At 35.8% G+C, this 24453-nt stretch overlaps 1 pseudogene; it reads left to right on the forward strand.

The window, feature by feature from the left end:
* The first annotated feature begins 12827 nt into the window (after positions 1-12827).
* Positions 12828-13354, forward strand: LOC135364325 (large ribosomal subunit protein uL23-like; annotated as a pseudogene).
* Positions 13355-24453: the final 11099 nt, after the last annotated feature.

Below are 24453 nucleotides of genomic sequence, written 5' to 3' on the forward strand. Positions count from 1 at the left end.
TATGATGGAGAAATTCAGCCTGAGTCATCTAAGTTTCCTGGCTTTTGATATAATTTAGATTATATTTTCCATTGTGGGGATTATGAATTTTGGGAAACTCTTAAAAATATTCATTTAGGATAAATAGTATTATGTGGAAAAGATTTGAGGAAATAGAATTTGATATAATTATTATATAAGATTCATGTGGTTCTTTCAAAAACAATGTATATATGAAGTGGCCATCATGTCATGCTTCCCAATAAACTAAAAATATACAAAATGCTGATGATTGAAGACAGAGAACAAAGAGAAAGGAATAATAAAGAACCACTTACCTCCTTTCCTCATTGATTGGTAATCTGGATTTTCTGTCTTTGTAGTAAGAGCTCAGGTAGAAGGTGTTAGACTGTGAGACCACATGTAAATAATTTCTTCACTCTGACGTCTTTCTGGTCTTATTTATAAAATGAGGGTTGTGTCTATGTGTTTTCTAAGATCCCGTCCCATGTAACTCTGAGTTACCATGGTATATCTCTGTGGTCTCTGGAGGAAATATAATCCCTATGAAATTAGCAGAAGCAAGTAAGATTGATTTTTCAAACATGTGGAAGATTAACACTTCAAAAGAAAAGATTAACTCCTGGCAAAATTTTGCCAGAATTAAAACATACTAAAAGGAGAAGGAACAGATATAAAGGAAGAATCAAATGGAAGGTACCTTGACAAAGCTACTAGAACATATAGAATAGAAAGCATAGAAAGAGCTATTTACTGCAATGTGAGTCTTGACTACATGGATGGAGAGTTTATCATATGTCAAGAAATGTGAAATAAAAACATCTGAGAATAAGACATAAATTGGTATGTGTATCAAACATGAAAAATATAATTGTCATTTTGAATCCAGACCATTCCAGCACAACAGTCAAATGCTGAGAACTGACAATCAGTATCTATAGAATGTTCAGGGAAGAATACTAGATGTATGTTCTAAACAAGGGCAGCATTCACATAAAAAGAAAGGAAAAAGGCATTTTGACATATACAAGAATTTTTTAAGAAGATAGTATCTCCACCAAAGTCTATTTGAAGATGCTGTCCAGTCAAATAAATAATAAATCAAAATTAAACACACATGAATCAATAGGTCAAAGAATGAAATGACTAGGAGAGAGTTCTGAATCCAGGTAAACATATCATTAAATCCTAATAATTATAGCAACTGGATGCAAAAAAGAATGAAAGTACTTTAATTTTAGAAATAAAAACCAATACATTGAAAAATAATAGAAAGTAAAACCATCATAAAGTGTGCAAAATATTGGAAGAGCTGGCCAGACAGGGAAGGGTATAATAGCCCTTTGTGTTTCACAGCAGGGAATCAAAGGATATTGTTTAATTTCTATAGCTCATAACCAAAAATGTAAGTTTAGACAATACAATCTAAAGATATAGATGTAATCACTCGTAGAAAAAACAATGAATAGACTATACTTCTAAATTAGCAAAGATACAAATGAAAAAATAATAAAAACAAGGATATGCATATTATAAAAGAAAACAAAAAAAATGTTTAGATTTAAATGCCTGAAGCTAAACAAAAAATCTGATAAGGCAGTAAATGGAAATTTCACTAAACCAATACGGTACATCCTGAAAACTTCTAGAGGGAATAAAATAAGCTGTAAATTAATTATATCAGATCAACCTTGTATTTTTCATCAATAAAACTGATGCCAAAAAAATAAAACACCTTCAAAATTCGGAGAAAAATAATTTTTTAATCTAGAATTCCATACTCTTGTAGTACATTATATAATTACTGAAAAATATTCACTCCCTCATAGTAATAGGATTATACATCTCTGTCAATTGACCTGTGATTTGCCTGTGCATATGCTGTCATGACACTGACAACAGATTTTGACCAGGTGACATGCTTTGGCAATTGGGATGTGAATGGACATGGTATTTGCCAGATCTGATTTGGAAGCTTTAAATGTTGTTATATGATTTGGTTTGATATGACCCTGCATCCCTGCCTTCTGCTGTGAGAATGTGCATCCTAGACAGGGGCTATTCTGTCAGCATGGGACTGGGGGTGAGAAGAAATGGAGCCATGCTGAGCTCCTGAGCCACACTGAGCCATGCTGAGTCAAACAGAGCTGAAGCTGATCCACAGCCCTCATGCAACATGAGCCAGAAATAAATATGTGCTATTGTAAATCACTGAGGTTTGGGGATGTTTATTACCATAGCAAAACTGAAAATACAGCCATAAAAATGGCTTTTACCCCTTGAGGAGGGAATTTATTGTATTCTCAACATTCATTCCCTCTTTATCTAAAGTTAACACAGAGATTTTCATGGGAAACTACTCCTCCAGAATCCATTCAAATAATTTGGGTGATTCTATGCACAATTCCTAACTCCATGAAGGGGGATAAGCCTGTCATGAAGCATTCAACACGTCCTTCCCATCTGGCCAAGCTGACCGAATTGGAAATCTGTACTTGACCCCTTTCACCCACAACAAGCATGTTCAGTAACTTTATGTAGTGGTATGGTTACTAATGTAGACAAATTCTTTCTCTGGACTTAAGCTTAGACAGATATAAGTCCAGATATTTTGGGCGCCTGGGTGGCTCAGTTGGTTAAGCGACTGCCTTCGGCTCAGGTCATGATCCTGGAGTCCCAGGATCGAGTCCTGCATCGGGTTCCCTGCTTGGCAGGGAGCCTGCTTCTCCCTCTGTCCCTCCTCCCTCTCATGCTCTCTGTCTCTCATTCTCTCTCTCTCTCTCAAATAAATAAATAAAATCTTAAAAAAAAAAAAAAAGTCCAGATATTTCAAGAGCCTTTATGAAAAGATAGACTGTTTTAAAGAAGCCAAACATGAAAGTGAAATTAAGACATGGAGAGAGACTGAGCTGTGATGATATTATTAAGAACTTGAATACAACTATTGTATTCCTAGGTGTTTCCTAAACCAGTAAATCTCCTTTTATGATTTAGCCAGTTTGTTAGATTATTTTTTATTCATAACCAAAATAATGTGTATTACTATAGCTCCCATTCACCTTTTTTTTAATTTGATGAATTACTCAAGTTAAGTAAGTGAATCAAGAAAGAGGAAGATCTTGAATTTGAGAAACAGCATAAAACTCAATGAAACAGTAGGGAAACAGATGTGCATTTTGTAAAGTAACTGGTCACATGATGGGAAAAATAATTGCTTTCAAGAAAGTTCCAAGAAGCATTTCTTCAAATATGTGTCTCAAACAACAGAAAAAGTTACTAAGAAGCTGGAAGAGTAAACAATGTCTATGACTGATTGATTGATTGGTTGATTGTTTTCCCAGTAAGAGAAAAGAAAGGCAGTCAGAAATATCCGACCCTACTACAAAGAACTATACAGAAAAGTCACCATTTTTAGTTGATGCAAACTAGAAAGTACATTATTTTGAGAAGCTGATGGAATACAGGACAGGAGGATCCATCTGTCTATTTTGGCAGAAGTTAAATGTATTATCAATATTAACACAATTTTAAGGTAAAATTGACAGAAGTCTAGGAATGGAAACCTTCCATTAAGTAAATAAATATTATAAAAATTTGAGAAATTGAGAAATAGGACTTAAGTATCTTACATTATAACTTTGTCAATTGAAAAGTGTTTATTTTCAGTATTTGTAAATGTGTTTTATAAGTTAGCTAAATTCTCAACTAGCCTGGCAGAGAGTGAATAGATAAGATCATAAAGGAAAGATAAGTCAATAAAAATAAAGCAATATCTAAATCTATCATCTGCAGGTATGAAGGCACTTCTCAGAATAAATAAACTTGGAAATAAAATGATTGCTTTCTTACAAGAAGGCCTGAGAATGCAGAGGGTTAAGAAGGACAGGGGAAATTTACTTTTCATCACACATAATTTTTTTTTAAAGATTTATTTATTTATTTATTTATTTGAGACAGAGAGAATGAGAGAGAGAGAGCACATGAGAGGGGGGAGGGTCAGAGGCAGAAGCAGGCTCCCTGCCGAGCAGGGAGCCCGATGCGGGACTCAATCCAGGGACTCCAGGATCATGACCTGAGCCGAAGGCAGTCGCTTAACCAACTGAGCCACCCAGGCGCCCCCACACATAATTTTCTATAAACATCTACACCTGGATTTCACACACACTTTTATTATTTCCCTTGTTAGTAAATAGCTAACTCAACAATTAAAACAAAGTTTTAATTAAAATGAAATAAAATTTTGAACTACATACAATATGCAAGAATTCACACTGAAAAGCACTCAAACATGAAAATACACAAGAACAAAAGCACAACCTAAACTCTAAAATTTTTAATAAAAAAACAAACACCCAATTACAAAAATAGACAAAAGTTTTGGAGAGACACTTTGCCAAAAATGCACAGATGATAAGTATTAAGTACATGAAAAAAATGCTCAACATCAGTAGTCATTAGGGAAATTCAAATTAAAGCCACAATGAAATACCACTACAAATCTATTAGAAGGTCTAAAATTAAAATTACTTACCATACCAAGTATGGGAGATACTGTGCAGTAGCTAGAACACTTATACCCTTCTGATGAGAATATAAAATGTGGCAAACATCTTGGAAAACAGTTTGACAGTTTCTTGGAAAGTTAAACACACACCTGGAGCACTTGGGTGGCTCAGAGAGTTAAGCTACTGACTTGGTTTTGGCTCAGGTCATGATCTCATGGTTCATGAAATCGAGTCCTGCACAGGGCTCTGTGCTCAGCAAGGAGTCTGCTTAAAGATTCTCTCCCTCTGCCCCTCCCCTCACTCTCTCTCAAATAAATAAACCTTAAAAAAAAAAGTTAAACATACACATGTCATAAAACCTAGCCATTCCACTCTTAGATATTTATCCAAGTGCGGGTACAGAGGATGCATATGCCCACACAAATGACTTTTACAATAATATTCTTAACAGTTTTCAGCTTTCTATGTAATAGTCAAACACTGGAAACAGGGCTCCCAGAACGACAATCTGAGGAGCTCCTTGAACCTGCTCTTCAGTGAAATAACCATAACAGCAAACATTTTTCTAAAAAGACATATTTAGAAAAATGTTGCTATGGCCGACATCAGAGAAATTACCGCCACTCTTCTGGGATTTTCATGGTGTCAGATCTCACATTTAGGTCTTTAATTCATTATGAGTCTATTTTTGTGTATGGTAAAAGAAACCAGGGAAGAGGTAGGTGGGGGATGGGTGAAATAGGTAAAGGGGATTAAGAGTATGCTTATCATGATGAGCAATGAGTAGTGCATGGAATTGTTGAATCCCTATATTATACACCTGAAACTAATATGACATTGTATGTTAATTATACTGGTAAATAAATAAATAAATAAATAAATAAATAAATAAATAAATAAATAAATAAATAAATACAGAACAAAAAATATTTTAAAAATAAAAATAAAACCAAATAACAACACCCAATCCTTTAAAGTCACTGGAAACTGTCCTAAGGATATACAACAAGTGAAGAAATATTTATTTAATAAAATCTACTAAATGCCAGTAAGAACAGAGTGACTATGACAATTAACCCACAACCTGCTCCCTCTTTCCCTCAGTATGACAGAAGCTCCACTCTGGTCAGGTGTGACCAAGATAATGGGGCTTTATCTTGCCCCAGATCTGTATAAGATACTCTAGTATCTCCCCAGGAAGAGAAGACTGTAAGCATTTCTCATCTTCCCAAGTTTTGGCTTACAGAGGCTAAATTCCAAACAAATCCAGTCAAGAGGTAGAGGACTCCTTTCCTCATTGAGCTTTCACTCATTGGGTGGAGGCTTTACTTAGGCAAGGCATATATTAACAAATATAGTCTTTGCCTCAGCTTATTCATGGGGCAGAAGTTTCATGCTGGCCAGCCAAGAAAATCAGAGGCTACGCTCCTCACCCAGCACTTTGTTCATAAAGCAAAGGAGTCACTTCAAGACAAGTGGCCCACTGTCCTCTCTCCCATACCTTTGGAAATGACTGAGCTTTTGCCCATGGAGAGAGGCAGGCCATAAGACCAGAGAGCTTCAAAACACTCCTCAGGTGAACAAACTTCAGTGGGAGTACAGTGTGGGAAATTTAAAGCCTAAAAAGGCACTCTTAAAAACAATGGGAGTTTGGAGAGCAAGCAATTAAGAGGCTGGTAGCTCTAAAAGAACAACAAGGTAAAATACAGGCCAGTTAGTTTATCAGAAGGAACCGGGGGAAGAAACAGCTAAAAATATCCCTGCTAGTTTCAGAACAAACCTCAAAGACTGACTTCAGAAATTACCACCCCCACCCCTGCAAAGGGACCTGTTAATTGGATCACACTGTGGAGCAATTTATACCCCAGGGCCTTACCAAGAACAATAGAGCAATCAGCCAGCAATTAGTAGAGCCTAACAGCTGGGTGTAATACCAAGCAAGGCAGACACCTTAGAAGGAAGAACAGGAGAAGAGTCAAAGAGAGCTCTGCTGAAAATCTGTCATTTGTGGATAATATGGCCAAGCCCTGCACCCTCTGAGGTGTGACAGAGGTTTCATGCTGCAGGGAAACAGACCTCACAAAAATAGTAGATCCAAATCACTAACCAAATAAACAAACAAGTAAGAAAGTCCTGAACAGGGGTGATGAGCACCCAGAGTTACTACCATATATTATCTAAATGGCCAGTTTTCAATAAAATATTATGAGACATGCAAAGAAATAGGGAAGTGTGATCCATACCAAAAAAAAAAAAAAAAAAAAAGCAAGTAACATAAACAGTCTGTGAGAGAGCCAGGTGTCTACTTAAGCAGACAAAATCTTCAAAGCAACTATTATAAATATGTTCAAAAAACTAAAGGAAAACATGCTTTAAGAAATAAAGGAAGGAGTTCAACTGGTTGACAATGTGAGGGGCTCTATGGACCTACTTCTCAGTGCAACTGGTGAAAATTATGAAAGAACAATCATTTACATAATTATGTTGAATGAAAAAATACCAGGCAAAATTATGTACTGTAACAGTTTATTTATATAAAACTCTAGAAAACGTAAACTAATCTAAACTGACAGAAGGCAGATCAGTGGTTGCCTGGCTATGCCAGGGCTGGAAGGGAGGGTGACAGGTGTGATGGAGTAATTACAGGGGATCACGGGGAAACTTTTTGGGGTGATATGTAAATTATTTTGATGGTGGTGATCCCTTCATAAGGGTATACATATATCAAAATGTGTCAAAGTTTATACCTTAAATATGTATAATTTTTTATGAAAATTCTTAATAAAGCTCTCTTAAAAAGTTGGACAAAAACACAACAAGGAAAAGCTAACAAAAGACTGTAGGGGTCACAATTCAATAGTTTTATCATAAGAGCATTTAACGCAGGAGATGTCTTTAAAAGCTACCCTCCCATAATACGTACTCCATTATTGTACTACAAAAATTACTGATTTAAAAAAAAATTATAGAGGATTAACACTAAAGCATAGAATTAACCCAGCAGGTAGACAGAAACATTTTGAAGTACTCTATCCATCCTTACACTCCTTTGCCATTTGAGGGTTGTTCTAAATGCAGAATGGTTTGATTACTTGAACATCTGCAGAGATAAATAGTTGTTCCTTTCTCAGACTAGTGTTTATCAAACTACATAAGAATTCCTGTGCTTATTTTATGTACAAAATAAAATTATGTATATGGGATGTATGACCAACTTACAGAGGTTTCAAGTGTAATTTGGTTAAGGTGTGATTTCTTTGCCTTACAAACACGAATGCAATCAAAGTCAAAGCCAAAGGCATTAAATCAGACAAAGAGTTACTTTATCATCATGGATATACAATCAGGATTAAAAGAGTGTAGTAAAGAACCATTATTCCCTCAAAAAGTTATCAAATATATGGAAAATAATAGCTAGGAATACAAAGAATTAGCAGAAAAATCTAGTAGAAGTTTGAGACGTTTTCTGTCCTTCGTGGTTATTTAAATCTTAAGGAGTGGTCAGATAAATCCAAATGTGCAATAAAGTAAATAAGTGATACTTTCAAAAAGCTGATTTTTGTTCATAGTACATTTAGTAATATAAAATACTTTGTATTTATTAGTCACTTAGGTAAAATTTGGCATTAATAACCTTGATTTTGGAGATATGTTTGACTCTACTCTGGAGATTGCCTTTTGTGTTAATTTACTGGCATCTGCATTTGCAATCATTAGCATTGGGTTTTGGAATGAAGATCACATCAGACTATAACTATTGCTGCCTAACAAACCCTTCTAACCCTCAGCTGCATATCAAAAAAAAAAAAAAAAAGGTATTTCATTATTTTTCAGTAATCTGTAAATGGGCTGGTGGTTCTTCTGATATTTCACCTAGACCCATGTATGCCACTTTATTCAGATGGAGGGTTACCTGGGACTGGAATATGCAGGAAGGCCTTACTTTTCAGGCAGTCAGTACTGACTTTTAGTTGAGGTATCTTAGTTCTTCTGCATGTAGCCTTCCATCCTACAGTATTCTTGACTAGCTTCTGAAATGGTATTCTCAGGGCAGCTCAAAGTGGCCACTGAAACACTCTCAAGGCCTAGGCCTAGGAATCATTTTCTATTGGTCAAAGCAAGTCACAAGGTTAGCCCATGTTCAAGCATATGAAGCTAGGCAAGGACAACGCCCTCAAGATTCTTAGACACCCTTCTGGCAAACAGAGATGGAAAATGAGGCACCGATTTAAATCTCTCAGAGGACTTAACAAAAATCATATTGCCACAGCCTTGATTAGATCTTTGTCCCCTGGGCTCATTTTATGTTGAAGACTTTTTACTGCTAGGCAGAATGATACTTCTAACACAACATGCTCTGGACTGTCTATATTTTTCTAAATTCTAATTGCAAATCATTTCCTTCTTTAGCTCATCTTTTCTTTCAATACCTTATCATTCTCAGCAAATGAAACGAATCTGCACTCTCAATATTTTGACCATGAATATCCTTAATCTGTTCCTGTTTGTCACATATATTTTCCACTTTGAATATTTGTGTTAATTGTTTCACTGCTACATCACATTGATTGCCCTTTCTCTAACCTCCAACAGTTCCTTTGCCGTTCTGCATGTCTTTGCTTATAGATTTCTCACAGCTTTTCTAAGTTGTACCTGCCACCCAGGTTCAAAGCACAGTTATTTTAAGGTTATGTTATAGTAGCTCCCAACTTTTAAGTACTGGTTTCTGTTAACTATTAGTACAAAACAAACCACACCATGACTCAGTGGTTTAAACCACTAATATTTATCATTTCTCCTCATCCTATAGGTTGGCAGGTGATTCCCCCACTGTTTTACTTGGCAACCTTTAAGTCTTCTGGAGGACAAACTGGGCTATTTGGGAAGGAAAATAAGTTTTCTTTTACCCCTCTGAGTTCTTGCTGAGGACTTGGTAATAAAAGAGATGAACAAGATTAACAAGGAAAAACAGAATTTTATTAACATGTGTGCATCATATACACATGGGAGAAAAAAGGGAAAAATAAGTAATTCAAAGAAGTGTCTTAGAGTTCAGACTTAAACAGGGGGAAAAAAGATCTACACCTCTTAGGGGAGAGTAAATGACTATGCAGGGGCCCTTAAAAGAATAGATGAGAGATATGATAGTTTGTGACCGTTTGTCTGGGTGTGGTGTAGACTTAGGTCTTTTTTCCTATAATAAGAGACTATCTTTCCTGGTTGATAAAACTCTCAGGGAGGGAATTTATGACAATTGATCTTCTTGTGGAGGATCTGTTTTTAGGCAAATAAGGGGAGTTCCTAGAAAGCCTCTCCCTGTGTTTGCTGTTTTTCAAGTGCCCATAGTTCAAAATAATCAAAATGCCAAAGTGGCTTGTTTGAGGATGGCCTATTTTGTTACCCTTAGCCATAAGGTACCATATGGCCTCACTCACCTATCTGAAAGTTGGTGCTATGTCCCTTTTGTGACAACATAGTTCTCCAAGTTGTCTCGTACTTTTCAGTGGGCCAGACCACCTTTCTTACATAATGGTCTTGGAGTAGCAATTTGACAGAGTAAAGGCAAATATTGGAAAGCCTCTTGAGGCTATAGCTTCTGAATTCACACAACAGAATATCCAGTACATTTTATTGTTTAAAGATGTCACAAAGCCAGCCAAGATTCAAGGCATTGAAGAATTAAACTTCATCTTTTCATGCTAGTTGCTATAAAGAATTGGTGGCCTTATTTACTGGAGCACAAAGATTAATAAAGTCACAAAGATGTCTGGAAACATTGTATTCTCACTGATACTAACTTAAAAACACAAATACTAAAGGAAGAATAATCACAATTTTTATCTCTAGCTTTTACAGAAATAAAAATAAATAGTAAACTTCTGAAGAAGAAGAAAACATCTAGTCCTTCCACATAAGTTATATTTTTCTTTATTTTTTCTGTGAATGACTTGACTCCATATTTTGGTTTTAATTTTCTTGAACAACTTAGGTGTTCCAAGGATGAAAACTGTCATAATAAAAGTTTCCTGGCATGGAGAATCATACCTTTCATAATAAAACTGGCAGAGAACAAAAAACACAGATTCTTCATAAAACCGCTTCCTTTGATGTTGCTGAAACACAGGATGGATGACTTGCAGGTGTCACAAAAATTAGTTGGCCTATGTACATGTAATTAAGTATACATAGAGAGATTAAAATCAGTTTAACTCCATCACATGTAGTGTTGGAAAGTAGTCTCATGTCTCCTCTGCATAGAGTCATCATTTTTACATATTTTATCTTAGAGTAAGTTGTTTTTTTGCAATTTGGCTTTGTTTATTCAATATTATGCTTGTGAAGTTTATACACATTGACATGGATGACATTAATTTGTTTAACTATTTTAAGTGTCCCATCTTGCATAATATATTTCAAATGGCTTATCCATTTCAGTATTGATAGTATTTCAAAATGTGCCATTATAATAAGCCCTGTTATAAATACTTTATTTATATGTCCTTGCTTACATTTGCAAAATTTTGTCAAGGAGTGGAAATGCTGTTGTGGGATAGGAACATATTCAAGTATCCTAGATATTGCCAAATTCTTCTCTCAATGATTTTGACACATTACATTCCTACCCACCCAAAGTGTACAGCTATTCCAGGAGGTCCACATCATCTCCCAACACTTGAAATTGATGGATATTTTGTTTTTTTTATTTAAATGTGTGAACTAATGTCTCATGGTTTTTAATGGGAATTTCCCTTATAACCATTGGTCTCGGGTTGTTTGCCTTTTTCTTATTGATTTATAATTCTTTATATAGTCTGCTTGCCATTTCATTGTCAGTCATGTATGTTACATTAGTCTCTTAGGCTGTGACTTGAATTTTAATATCAGCCTTAAGTAATTCTAAGCAGGTGGCCTATGGATCACACTTTGAGAAAAAAATATTCATAGCTGGCAGTTAAAGATAATGTCTTTAAAATATTAAGATTCATCTGGAAATTAAATAACAGAGGTATGATAAATATTTCTTCTCTGTAATCTAATCATCCTCATAAAAAGTATATTTATGATATAGTAACAATAAATGATTAATTGACTTGTTCATAATTTTATGTCTTGAGGGGCATCATACTACTATGCCCAGTAAGTAATATTTGTGTAGACTTAAAAGTCCTCACTATTTTCAGGGTATTCCAATGCAAATAAAGAATATTGATTTAAACTCATTCATTTATTGAACAATGATTGATCTGGGCTTCTGCACTCAGGATAGAGTGAAGAGGATACACAACTTGCTCACTAGTAACTTTCTGTCTGGAAGAAAAAAGAAACCTAAAATATGAATACTTTGAGTACAGTTTATGTAAGGCAAGTGCTGTTACTGAAGACATAACAGGACCACTTATGTAAAATTATGAGGTCAACTAATGAATGGGAGATGGTACCTAATTTGATCCTTAAAGTCTAAAGTGACATTAATTGGTCAAGTGTTTCAAAATCACCCAGATTATCTCTATCTCTTGTGACTCTTTTACAAATACAAGATTTAAAGGTATCACTATGGATCTACTGAATCCAAATCCTTGAGGTTGGGTACCTGGAATATGTATTTTTGAAACTTCCTAGGTGATTTTAAAAGTCAGCTATTTTGGTGTGCCTGGGTGGCTCAGTCGTTAAGTGTCTGCCTTCAGCTCAGGTCATGATCCCGGGGTCCTGGGGTCGAGCCCAGCATCGAGCCCCGCATCAGGCTCCCTACTCTGCGGGAAGCCTGCTTCTCCCTCTCCCGCTCCTCCTGCTTGTGTTCCCTCTCTGGCTGTCTCTCTCTCTGTCAAATAAATAAAATCTTTAAAAAAATCAGCTATTTTGTTGGAACTATTAAGTTAGACAAATGAGAGGTAAAAGCCATTCTCAGCACAGAAAAAGGAGAGGGAAGATGTGAAAGTATGATTAACCTGAGCATGTTTTGAGGATTGCAAGTAGATCCTTGGATGGCTGTCATGAAGAGTGTGACTGGGAACATAGTAGGAGAAAAGCTTAAAAGCTAAGCACAAACCAAATGGGCAATGCAATTAGTAAAGAATATGACATATAATAGGTGCTCAATAAATATTTACTAAATGATGAATAAATCAATAAATAGGTGAGTCATTATGACTTTACATGCCTTGGTCAGAGTTACATGTTTATCTTGAAGCTTATGAGGAACCAGTGACAGACTTCAAGGAGGGGAGTGGAAATCAACATTAAATGAACACAAATGAAATACTGTAAAATGAAAAAAAAAAAAAAAAAAAAAAAAGCCCGTATCTTCATATCCCTTTTACGAAGATGGCACCGAAAGCTAAGAAGGAAGCCGCTGCCCCTCCCAAAGCCGAAGCCAAAGCAAAGGCTTTGAAGGCGAAGAAAGCGGTGCTGAAAGTCGTCCACAGTCACAAAAAAAGAAGATCCGCACGTCACCTATATTCTGACGACCCAAGACACTGCGTCTGCGGAGGCAGCCCAAATTTCCTCGAAAGAGCGCCCCCAGGAGAAACAAGCTTGATCACTATGCCATCATCAAGTTCCCCCTGACTACTGAGTCAGCCATGAAGAAAATACAAGACAGCAACACGCTTGTGTTCATTGTGGATGTCAAGGCCAATGAGCACCAGATCAGACAGGCTGTGAAGAAGCTCTACGACATTGACGTGGCCAAGGTCAACACCTTGATCAGGCCTGATGGAGAGAAGAAGGCGTATGTTCGACTGGCTCCTGACTATGATGCTTTGGATGTTGCCAACAAAATTGGAATCATCTAAACTGAGTCCAGCTGGCTAAATCTAAATATAAATTTTTTCACCAAAAAAAAAAAAAAAGTCCATATCTTGTTTTAGTTTCTTAAAGACTCTCTGGAGTTATGACCAGCATCAATAGGTGATGGTTTTCCCAATTCTTATTATTCTTCTCTTAAAAGTACTTAGACTTAGTACAACTGCCAATCAAATTTAACTAAACCCATTGACAGAAGAAACAATTTAAATATGACACAGAAAGGACTGACTGTCCTATTTTCCACCTGTTTTGAGAAATATGACATGTACCACAGGGGGAAAATAATCATCTTAATTTTCTGTCATTGTAATGAATAATTTATTTATTTATTATTTTTTTAAAGATTTTATTTATTTATTTGACAGAGAGAGACACAGCGAGAGAGGGAACACAAGCAGGGGGAGTGGGAGAGGGAGAAGCAGGCCTCCTGTGGAGCAGGGAGCTGGATGTGGGGCTCGATCCCAGGACCCTGGGACCATGACCTGAGCAGAAGGCAGACGCCCAACGACTGAGCCACCCAGGCGCCCCTGTAATGAATAATTTAAACATATAAATGATACTCTGAATATTTTATTTTATAATGGAGCATATCATCTCTTTTGGTTTTGACAGCATGTCTTTTTACCCAAAATTCAATTTTTGAAATGCTATACCTTCAAAGAGCACTTAGCTGATTACAAAAGTAGAAAAAAAAAAATCCTCCTAGCCCTTCATGAATAGTAGGTAGAAAAAGAAAATAGGAAGAAAAAACAGAGGAAGGGAAAGAAGAGATGACTAGTGGGAACCACAGTCACCATGAACTTTAATTAATGCACTTTTCAATGTGCCTCCAGCGCTCTGCTGTGAAAGAGCAGCTTAGAATTCAAGGTATGTGATTTAGTCATTTGGAGTGACTCCCCCCCTTGGGACTGAAGCCATTTTAAAGATAAATCACTTTAAGTATGCCAGAGAAAGCAGCCTCAGAGAGCAGATGCCCAGGAGAAGTATGAAATTTACTTAGGACCCAAGTAAGTGAAGGACTAGGGGAATTTGGTCCTGCAAACCAAACAGGGTTGGGCCCAGAACAGAGACACTGTGGTCATCAAATCTTTATCTCCAAGCTAGCTGTTACCTGGAAAATATGAGTTACCATTAGTATTAACACTCTAAGATGAATCTCAAACTTCTCATTGCAATATAAAAGGCCTTTCTCAATCTGCCTTCAGACTCTCTCCTTCAGACATCTCCTCATCTTTTGCCTCTATTCTCGTAAAGCTTTACAATGTTCTCAGCTACAACACATGATCTGCCTCTAGTTGCTACATCTTTTTATTCGCTCTTCCCTTTGCCTGGGGAACATTTTTAAAAATCTCTTTTATACTGGGATAACTGTTACTTGTTTTTCAAACATATCTGTCTTCATTTACACTAAAATGGGCCGTATGCTTTTCTGCATGTTCTCATAGTTCTCAGTGCTCTTTGCAGATCAATTTATTCAATTTATTTAATTAAAGATGCTCCACTTTATTCTAAACTTGAGATCATCAGTTCAACACCTTTAGGGGGCTGGTGGGGGATACAACTAGCAGAGGACCAGGTATAATAAATAGAGAATGGCAGAGTTATGGATTTAGATGTGGCATGTCCTTCACAAAAGAACTCTTATTTTTTAAAAGATTTTATTTATTTATGAGAGAGAAAGAGAGGGAGCAGGGGGAGGAGCAGAGGAAGAGGGACAAGCAGACTCCTCACTGAGTGTGGAGTCTGATGTGGGGCTCAATCTCAGGACCCTGAGACCATGATCTGAACTGAAACCAAGAGGAGAATGCTTAACCAACTGAGTCACCCATGCACCCCCACAAAAGAACTTTAATACTCTGCTTTTCTTATAACTTTCCTTGACAAACAAAATACAAAATACAAAATATAAAAAAAATCATAAGTCAAATGTAGTTTGTTTTACAGCTACTACTTTCTTGAAATCACATTATCATATGTTTCTTTGTGTTTTCATTTTACAACATAAAGCTGGCACAAAAGTGGGATTCATAAATATGAACCAATAGAAAAAACATGACTGAATGAATGGATGGGATCATTCCCGATCTCCAGGAGTCCCAACTTTCTTGGTTCCACTATAGATATTTTAGTTAGTTGATAGACTGAGAAGTGCTGCAGAGAAATGAAAGTATGTGAGGATGACTTTTAAATATTTAGTATCAGATAGATACAAGGTTAGGTCCTTGAATATGCAAGTTACACATCTTGAGGTTCTTAACAAGAACTAGTCTTTAAAAAATACTAATTTCTAGCCCTAAAAAATAATATGCTAGATTTCTAGCAATGGAATAATTAGTATTTGTTAAGATAGTTTCCTCTTTATCTTTCTTATTAAATTATAATTTTCCAAAAGTAATTCTAGCAAAGTCAGGATACTATTCATATTTCATATCTCATATTCTCAAAAGTCAGCATTTTGGAAGGAAGAGTCAATTTGGTGTTGACTTTTTAATCCAACTCCTCTGTATCCAACTTTATTTTGAAGATTTTTAAATAATTATTGTAAATAGAAAACTATAACTAAAAATTTTAAAAAGTATTAAATTCGAACTGGATATTGTTACCTGTTGAAGATTCTGAACTGAGCTATGTTCTCATCATAAAGGACAATTAGCAAATATTAAAGAGGTATTAACTACATATTCCAAAAGTAAAAAGTAAAAAAAAAAACAAAACCAAAAGTAAAAAGTAAATAAAAGGATTAAGAGAGTAGAAAATTGAATACCCCTCATCATGTGAGTCAATGTTATTTAATGCCATGTCTTTTGTTACAACTCAAATAATTTTAGGTACAATCAGGGGTATGCATTCCACATTTTGAAACTATAGGGCCCAAATGTAAACCACTGATCTAGCATAACTAAATTAGGCTCTTGGACCCAATTCCAATATGTGTGTGCAGAGGCTTCCCCACACTGACAAGGAACTCTTGGACACTGTCTGGGTGTCCTGCAATACAACTCAATTCTGACACTATTTACCTGAAGAAAGCATAAGATTCCACAGATTAAGAGTTCAGTCCTACAAGACTACACACACCCCTTACCCTGCTCAAGATTCCAATCTCAAGTTCAGGTTGTACTTCTGACCAGGTGGCTATAAGTCAAAGGTTCCCATGACACCCTTGTCAGGTTTTATTAGTTTGCTAGAACAGTTCACAGAACTCAGAGAAACCTTTCACTTACTAGATCACCATTTTATTATAAAAGGATACGACTTAGGAAGAGCCAGATGGAAGAGAGGCACAGGGCAGGATATGGGGAGAATGTGCAAAACTTCCATACCCTCTCCAGGTGCGCCACTCTCCCAGCACCTACATGTGTTTACCAACCCAGAAGTCCTCTGAACCTGGTCCTCTTGGGTTTTTACAGGGGCTTAATTACATAGTCATGATTGGTTAAATCACTGGACATTGGCAATTGATTAAACTCTGTCCTCTCCCAGGAGATAGTGGGTGGGACTAAAAGTTTCAACCTTCTAGTCATGTGGTTAGTTCTCCAGCTACCAGCCCCCAACTTCCCTCCTTTCTAAGTCACCTCATTAACATAGCAAAAGACACTTAGGTGATTCTCAACACATAGGCTATCCCAAGGGTTTTGGGAGCTGTAAGCCAGGAACAGTGGTGAAGACCAAATATATATGAGAGATATATTTTGGTCATCTAAAAGACCATATAAATACATTTCTTATAAATCACAATATCTTAATGACATTTACCCTTTGTAGTTTTATTATGTTGGCTCTTAGTTTCTCTTTTCTGAGAAAGGTATCTTACTGCTTAGACAGATAGTAAGAGTGTGTAACTGGGATTCAGGGCCCAAGAGCACCTGAGCTCCAGGGGTCCCAAACAGATCAGGTTTGACCAACTCACCACTGACAAATTTCAAAGTCCAGGATAAGTGGTAGTGAAATAAGAAAGGAATTTATTTCAGCGAGACCAACACCAGAAAGACGGTAGACTAATGTCTCAAAGACTGTCTCCAAAGTGCTGAAAATACTAGTTTTGTATAGGGAAAATGTGGGACAAAAGTCATTGGGGTACTGAAACTTGGCAGTAAATGTCAGGTAAATCATTGTCTGGGGATCAGCCATGTGGGGTGTGAGAAGAAGAACTTAATCAATTTAGGAAGTACAGACTGAGGTCTAAACCCAGGGAGTTGAAGTCCTCTTTTTTTTTTTCTTATTTATGTTAATCACCATACATTACATCATTAGTTTTTGATATAGTGTTCCATGATTCATTGTTTGCGTATAACACCCAGTGCTCCATGCAGAACGTGCCCTCTTTAATACCCATCACCAGCCTAACCCATCCCCCACCACCTCCCCTCTAGAACCCTCAGTTTGTTTCTCAGAGTCCATCGTCTCTCATGGTTCGTCTCCCCCTCCGATTCCCCCCCCTTCATTTTTCCCTTCCTACTATCTTCTTCTTTTTTTTTTTTTTAAACATATAATGTATTATTTGTTTCAGGGGTACAGGTCTGTGATTCAACAGTCTTACACAATTCACGAAGTCCTCTTTAATCGAGACGTTATCTCCTGAGTGTCCATGCACACACCAGAAACAGATAGTATTAATTAAGTACCTATGTCACTAATAAGAAAGGAGAAGGGCTCTAGCAGAGGATTTATACCTCCCTTATATTCCCTTGATTATTTCATAATGTGGCTACAATTTAGGTTTTTTTTTTCATTATTTTAACTTACTTTTTTTTTTTTTTCCCTTTAGGGAAGGAGTAGGGAGGGAGAGAGAGATTATTAAAATCACAATAGATTTTAATCTTAAACAGTCTCCATGCCCATGTGGAGCCCGACACAGGGCTCAATCTCACAACCCTGAGATCATGATTTGAGCCCAAATCAAGAGTTGGATTCTCAACTGAGCCACTCAGGTGCCCCTTAACTTACTTTTCTTGGGAAACTATACATGTGGTCTTCCTTAAGCAAACATTTTGCTGAAAGCACATTGTGCATTTGCCTGTCCATCAGTCCATGATCACCTTAGCCATTTCCGGGGTCAGGAAACTGAATTAATTCAAGGACTCAGTGAAATAAACAAAGCAGATCATTAGTTCTAATGTTAAGTAGTACTAATTAGCTCTCCTAGAATGAATGATTTATGAAGGTAATCAATTCCAAAGGAATGAGGTTGATTTACCCAGAATATACCTCCCTCAGGCTACTTATTTCCTTTTGGTTATTTGATGGAAGCTGGCTATTCATGTTCATTTTAACCAGGTTTCAGAGGTAAGAAAATATTGTAGGTAGAAGGAGAATGGAGTAAACAGGATTAAGCTTGAAGAAAAGCTGGAGAGACACATGGTCTTGTAAACCCCAAGAGGGAGAAATGCTGCCACCAAGATGTGGCATTAAGTTATTTACTCACAACAATTTGCCATTAGCTGACAACAAAACCACCACAGCAGAACGTGACATGCTCCTTCATTTCTAGGTGTTTGATAGACACAGACGATTTGAGCAGATTTTAGCTCCGTCATTTAGTCCTTTTTCATATAGCCACCACATATGCATCGTTGTGACGGCAGCAAGCACTTTATATCATAGTTTTTTCATACAAAATTCTGTACACAATAGATTTTTAATAAAGATATTTCATTAGTAATGCAGAGCAGACTTCCAGGCAAGAGTTTGACTTAAGCTTCTGAACAGGATATTTCAACTCTGCCATCTACTAATTCCCCCACTATTCTCACAAAATAAAGTTTTTAGGATTTCCATGTATATCATGAAATATTTCACTTGAGTGCCACAACTTATTATACCATTTTCAAAAGGCTTTGTAGTGTTTACCTCAAGGTATTCCACTGACAAAATGATTAAGTATTCTTGTAGTACTCATTCTCAATACCTGAAAATTTGGGTAAAATTCAGGGAGAAGTTTCAAAATTGAATTATAAAATACAATCTAACCTTAAACAATTGAAGAGGAAATAAGAGGCATAAAAGATTTTTTTTAATTATCTCTTAAATATAAGCCCACATCACTATAACCTTTAAAAAAGATGGTTTCATAATTTTCTTAAAATATTCCCTCACTTTCACTACATGTGGGATATTTCAGTCTAAAGCTATATTTTGGATAGAGTAATTTTCTACACATAAAGCTAAAATAATTTTATATGTTGTTCAAGATTATACCAAAAATGCAATTCATCGAGACAGCTAACTGATAAAACATATATCTGATGCAAAACTCTTTTTCTTTTTTTTTTTAAAGATATTATTTATTTGACAGAGAGAGATACAGCGAGAGAGGGAACACAAGCAGCAGGAGTGGGAGAGGGAGAAGCAGGCTTCCCGCCGAGCAGGGAGCCCGATGCGGGGCTCGATCCCAGGACCCTGGGACCATGACCTGAGCCGAAGGCAGACGCTTAACGACTGAGCCACCCAGGCGCCCCCAAAAGTCTTTTTCTTGGGGCACCTGGGTAGCTTAGCCGGCTGGGCGTCTGGCTTTTGATTTCGGCTCAGGTCATGATCTCAGGGTTCTGGGATCGAGCCCTGCTGCGGGATCTGCACTCAGCACAAAGTCTGTTTGTCCTCCCTCTGCTCCTCCCTCTACTTGCATACTCTATCTCTAAAATAAATAAATAAAATCTTATTTAAAAAAGTCTTTTTCTTCAAGTCTTTACCTTCAAATTTAGGAGACTTTAGGTCTCTTAAGGTTTTTACCACAGAAGTTCAAGAGACTGAGATTCCACCTTGAATGCTAAAATGTTAAGAGTGTAACTTATAGTTCTATAATTTAAAAAACATTAAAAGAGCTCAAAACCTTATATTTACCCATAATAACTATTTTAGCAGTTTATCCCCAAATTTCCCAAAAGTTACCTATTCATTCTTTTAAGCATCTTGTGTCATGTCTGGATGGTAGAAACAAGCTAAATTCAGAGACTGGGAATATTTTTTCAAAGTATATCTTTATTCTTTCCTTACAGGCAAAAAGCATGGTCCAGTTACCCCTTGTATTGCAGTTAGGAATGTGTGTGTGTGTGTGTGTGTGTCTGTATTCGAGTACAAGTAGGCATCTCTCTGTTTTGTTGTTCGTAAGGGGACACAGTTCCTCTCTGGGAGGAACTCTTTTGTTTCTAGGTACATACAGTATTTTCAGGACATTTGGCTTCACTCATCTTGAAATCGTCTATCCTCAACTCTTAGGAAATGAAGTTTGGTGTGAATACTCTTAGCCAAACAGAACAATATGTCAAAGCATAATGACTTTTTGGTGGTAACTGATTACTAGGTAAGGTAAAAACTAATGTGAATGAAAGCTAATGTTATTTAGACACCTGGAAGTATTTTTGGATTTTTTTTCATGTTTTATTATGTGCTGAATAAATTCTTGAGAAATGTATGCTCAAAGAACTTCAGGAAGTTTTACCATTTTCATTATCAAAGGTGCCAATATAATACTTTCAGTGAGCCTCTTTCCTAAAAGTAACTTTCAGGCAGCAGGTTGCTTCTTCTTTGTGTTATACCACTGAACAAATCCCTAAAAAACAATATATTCTAAAAACAATCTCTAAAATACAATTCTAAAAAGCGATCTCTCCATATTTTTAACATTTATATTTCACATTGGATATCAGCAGTGAGAATAAAATTTATCAACCTCAAAAGTTTATAGTTTGATTTGAGTAAAATGCCACAGATGTTGACAATGAGTTATTACCAAAGAATATTTTTTTTCTTTTTCAAGTTTTTATTTAAATCTAGTTAGTTAACATATAATGTAAAATTGTTTTCAGGAGTAGAATTTAGTGATTCATCACTTACATATAACACCCAGTACTCAAATTGACAGGTGCCAAAGATATTAATAAGGGTCAATTTCTACCCAACATTTCAAGAAAGCTCAAATTATGTAATTCCACAGACCTGATAGATATGGTTTTACTTTCAATATTCACAGATTCTGTCCTTGAAGATTGATTTGTCACTATAATTGCTACTGATTTTCTGATCATTGCTCCTTTTCTAGATTTGGCAGGTCTACCTTGTATGGAGACTAGAGCTTATTTAAATGAGGTAAGAGTCACTTTTGAACAAGGACTCATGGCCTCAAAATAATGAATATGTACTATGGAAGTAAGAAATGAAGTACTTCAGAGCTAGAATAACACAACTGATATTTCGATACTATGATACCTATCTATTTTATAGATAATCTAGCATATAAATCCTTTTTTTAAATTTTAAAAATTTTTATCTTTTTATTTTTAGTCAGGGCAAAGGATCCATAAAGTTACCCAACTCATTCAAAATCACAAGGCTACTTGTGGTAGGCAGTGTTAGAAGCCAGGTGTCTTGGTTAACAGGAATCCTTTTAACTAAAACAGTAGATGATTTACAGTGTTTACAGTGGTCATCTATCAAAAATGTAGTAACTTATCCATACAACCAATCATCCAGTGGACATTATTCTGAACTTGTTTTTACACTGTACAAGATATTTGATTAGTCTCAGGGAGAGTTTACAAGATTAAGATGTTTCAAGTAGAATGGGTTATTCATGAAGAAGGAGGCCAAATTCATCCAGGAGTTTGAAAATAAATAAATCTCCAAAGAAAAACACCAATTTTGAGTGATTTAAACAAAGAATAATTTCTTCTATTTAAATCCACATCCATTTTTAATAGACTTAGTTTTCTATTATAAAGTACATTTGCATTTTCCCTAAATGAAATGATGTGATGTCCTAGATTTGCTTCACAATAATCTAGTATGGGTTACAATGGGAGGGAGTGAGGCTATAGAGGAAACAAGATTAGTGATGGATAACAGTTCAAGTGTTTTTATAATAATGAATTAAAAGATGTATATTTCTCCATGTCTTTTAATGTTATTTGGGTTTTTCCTAATCAAACACTAGAGATCTGCAGGGAATCATCTTAAAATAGGCATAGACCCATTGTTTAGCTCACATCACATCTTCCTAACTGCCTTCTCCCATATTGGGCCCCTCTGCATTCATATTTTTAAAATGCTACCTGACATAGAAACAACATAAATGTCTTCTTATTTTGGCATTTGTTTTAATTTTCCTGTATCTTTCAGATTTTCCAACGGTAGGGTGAATAAATAACACATGTTCTACTTACTCTCAGCCAACTGTAAGATGTGAGAAACGCTGGAGATGAAAGCACTTTGCAATCTGTGAAGAGTTAAAAAAATGTTAGTTGCCATTATGATAAAGGTCATGATAGTGAAGACGATGATAATTGCTCTAACACGTTTTCTTTCTATTTTATCTTATACAACTGAATATGCAATTTAAGTCACTAAAGCTGTGTTGGTGTTGATTAGTTGCCTATAGCAATGTAGTAAATCAGTGGAATTCTGAATTTTGATAATGACTTTCATTTAAATTATGTGAACATTGGTAAGTTCCAAATCTGCATTTGAATATTCTTTGTTACACCTAGACAAAAGTTAAAAAAGAAAGAAAACACCATTTTATTAGATCTCAAGATAGCATGTGACTCATCTTAATTTTGAATTTTTTTTTTTTTAAATCCTAGAGTATTTCTGGCTAACTGGGAGGCTAGAGGCCCTCTATTAAAGATCATTATTTATATGAATGAAAAGGTTAACACTTGTATTAATTTTACATTCTATCTTAATTCTTATCCTCAGAAGCTCAGGTACCAGTTTTTAAATGTGTTTTTCATACTCTAATTTATGGGAATTTTCTAAGCTACCTAAAGTTTATTCTCAAGGAAAGAAAGTAAAATCTTTTCCTCTATCCATTTCATGCCTTACCCAGTTATCTTTCCAAACAACCGTAATTCCTTTATGGAATCAAACTGTAATAATAGCTATTCTCCAATGATGTAGTGATACAATTGTTGACAATCCACTTTCACCACCCTCAATGCTACTTTACTTGATATAATGTAATATGAAGAAGAGCCCAAATATGTATATTTCACAGTGAAATCATTTATTTCCAATTTAAAACCACTAAGAGGATTATTAAAATTCATATTTTAAATGTATGAATTTATATTAGGTAACAAATATAACTCTATTAAGGGAGATGAAGTGAAGTCAAAATAGTAAGACAGTGTCAAAGTTAAATTACTCAACCTGCAATTAGCTCCAAAAAGTGAGTAGGATTTTTTTTAAACCTAAATTAAATAACTGAGTGATTCAGTTCACATAATTGTTACTGCCTAAAAGTTTGAAAAAAAGTTAAAAGAACTTGTTCTTATTTTGCAATACTATAATTCCCTTCTTTTAAATATATTTTTTATTCCATGACTATATGGTCAATTAATCTTTGACAAAGCAGGAAAGAATATCCAATGGGGAAAAAACAGCATCTTCAACAAATGGTGCTTTTGGACAGCAACATGCAAAAGAATGAAACTGGCCACTTTCTTACACCATACACAAAAATAAATTCAAAATGGATGAAAGACCTAAATGTGAAACAGGAAACCATAAAAATGCTAGAGAAAAACACAAGCAGTAACCTCTTCGAAATCGGCTGTAGCAACTTCTTTCTAGATATGTCTCTGGAAGCAAGGGAAACATAAGCAAAAAATAAACTATCGGGACTTCATCAATATAAAAAGCTTCTGCACAGTGAAGGAAATAATCAACAAAACTAAATGCAACCTACGGAATGGGAGAAGATATTTGCAAATGACATACCTGATAAACGGTTTGTATCCAATATATATAAAGAACTCATAAAACACAACATCCAAAAAACGAATAATCCAATTAAAAATGGGCAGAAGACATAGACATTTTTCCAAAGAAGATATGCAGATGGCCAATAGGCATATGAAAAGATGTTGAACATCACTCATTATCAGGGAAATACAAATCAAAACTACAATGAGATATTACCTCGCACCTGTCAGAATGGCTAAAATCAACTACACAAGAAGCTATAGGTGCTGGTGAGGATGCAGACAAAGGGGAACCCTTTTGCACTATTCGTGGAAGTCCAAACTGGTGGCAATCAGTGTGGAAAGCAGTAGGCAGATTCCTCAAAAAGTTAAAAATAGAGCTACCCTTCATCCAGTAATTGCGCTACTAGGTTTTTACCCAAAGAATACAAAATACTAATTCA

The sequence above is a fragment of the Mirounga angustirostris genome, unplaced genomic scaffold (assembly GCF_029215605.1).
Source record: "Mirounga angustirostris isolate CCGP_5_RB_7025 unplaced genomic scaffold, mMirAng1.0.hap1 SCAF_5, whole genome shotgun sequence".
NCBI lineage: Eukaryota > Metazoa > Chordata > Mammalia > Carnivora > Phocidae > Mirounga > Mirounga angustirostris.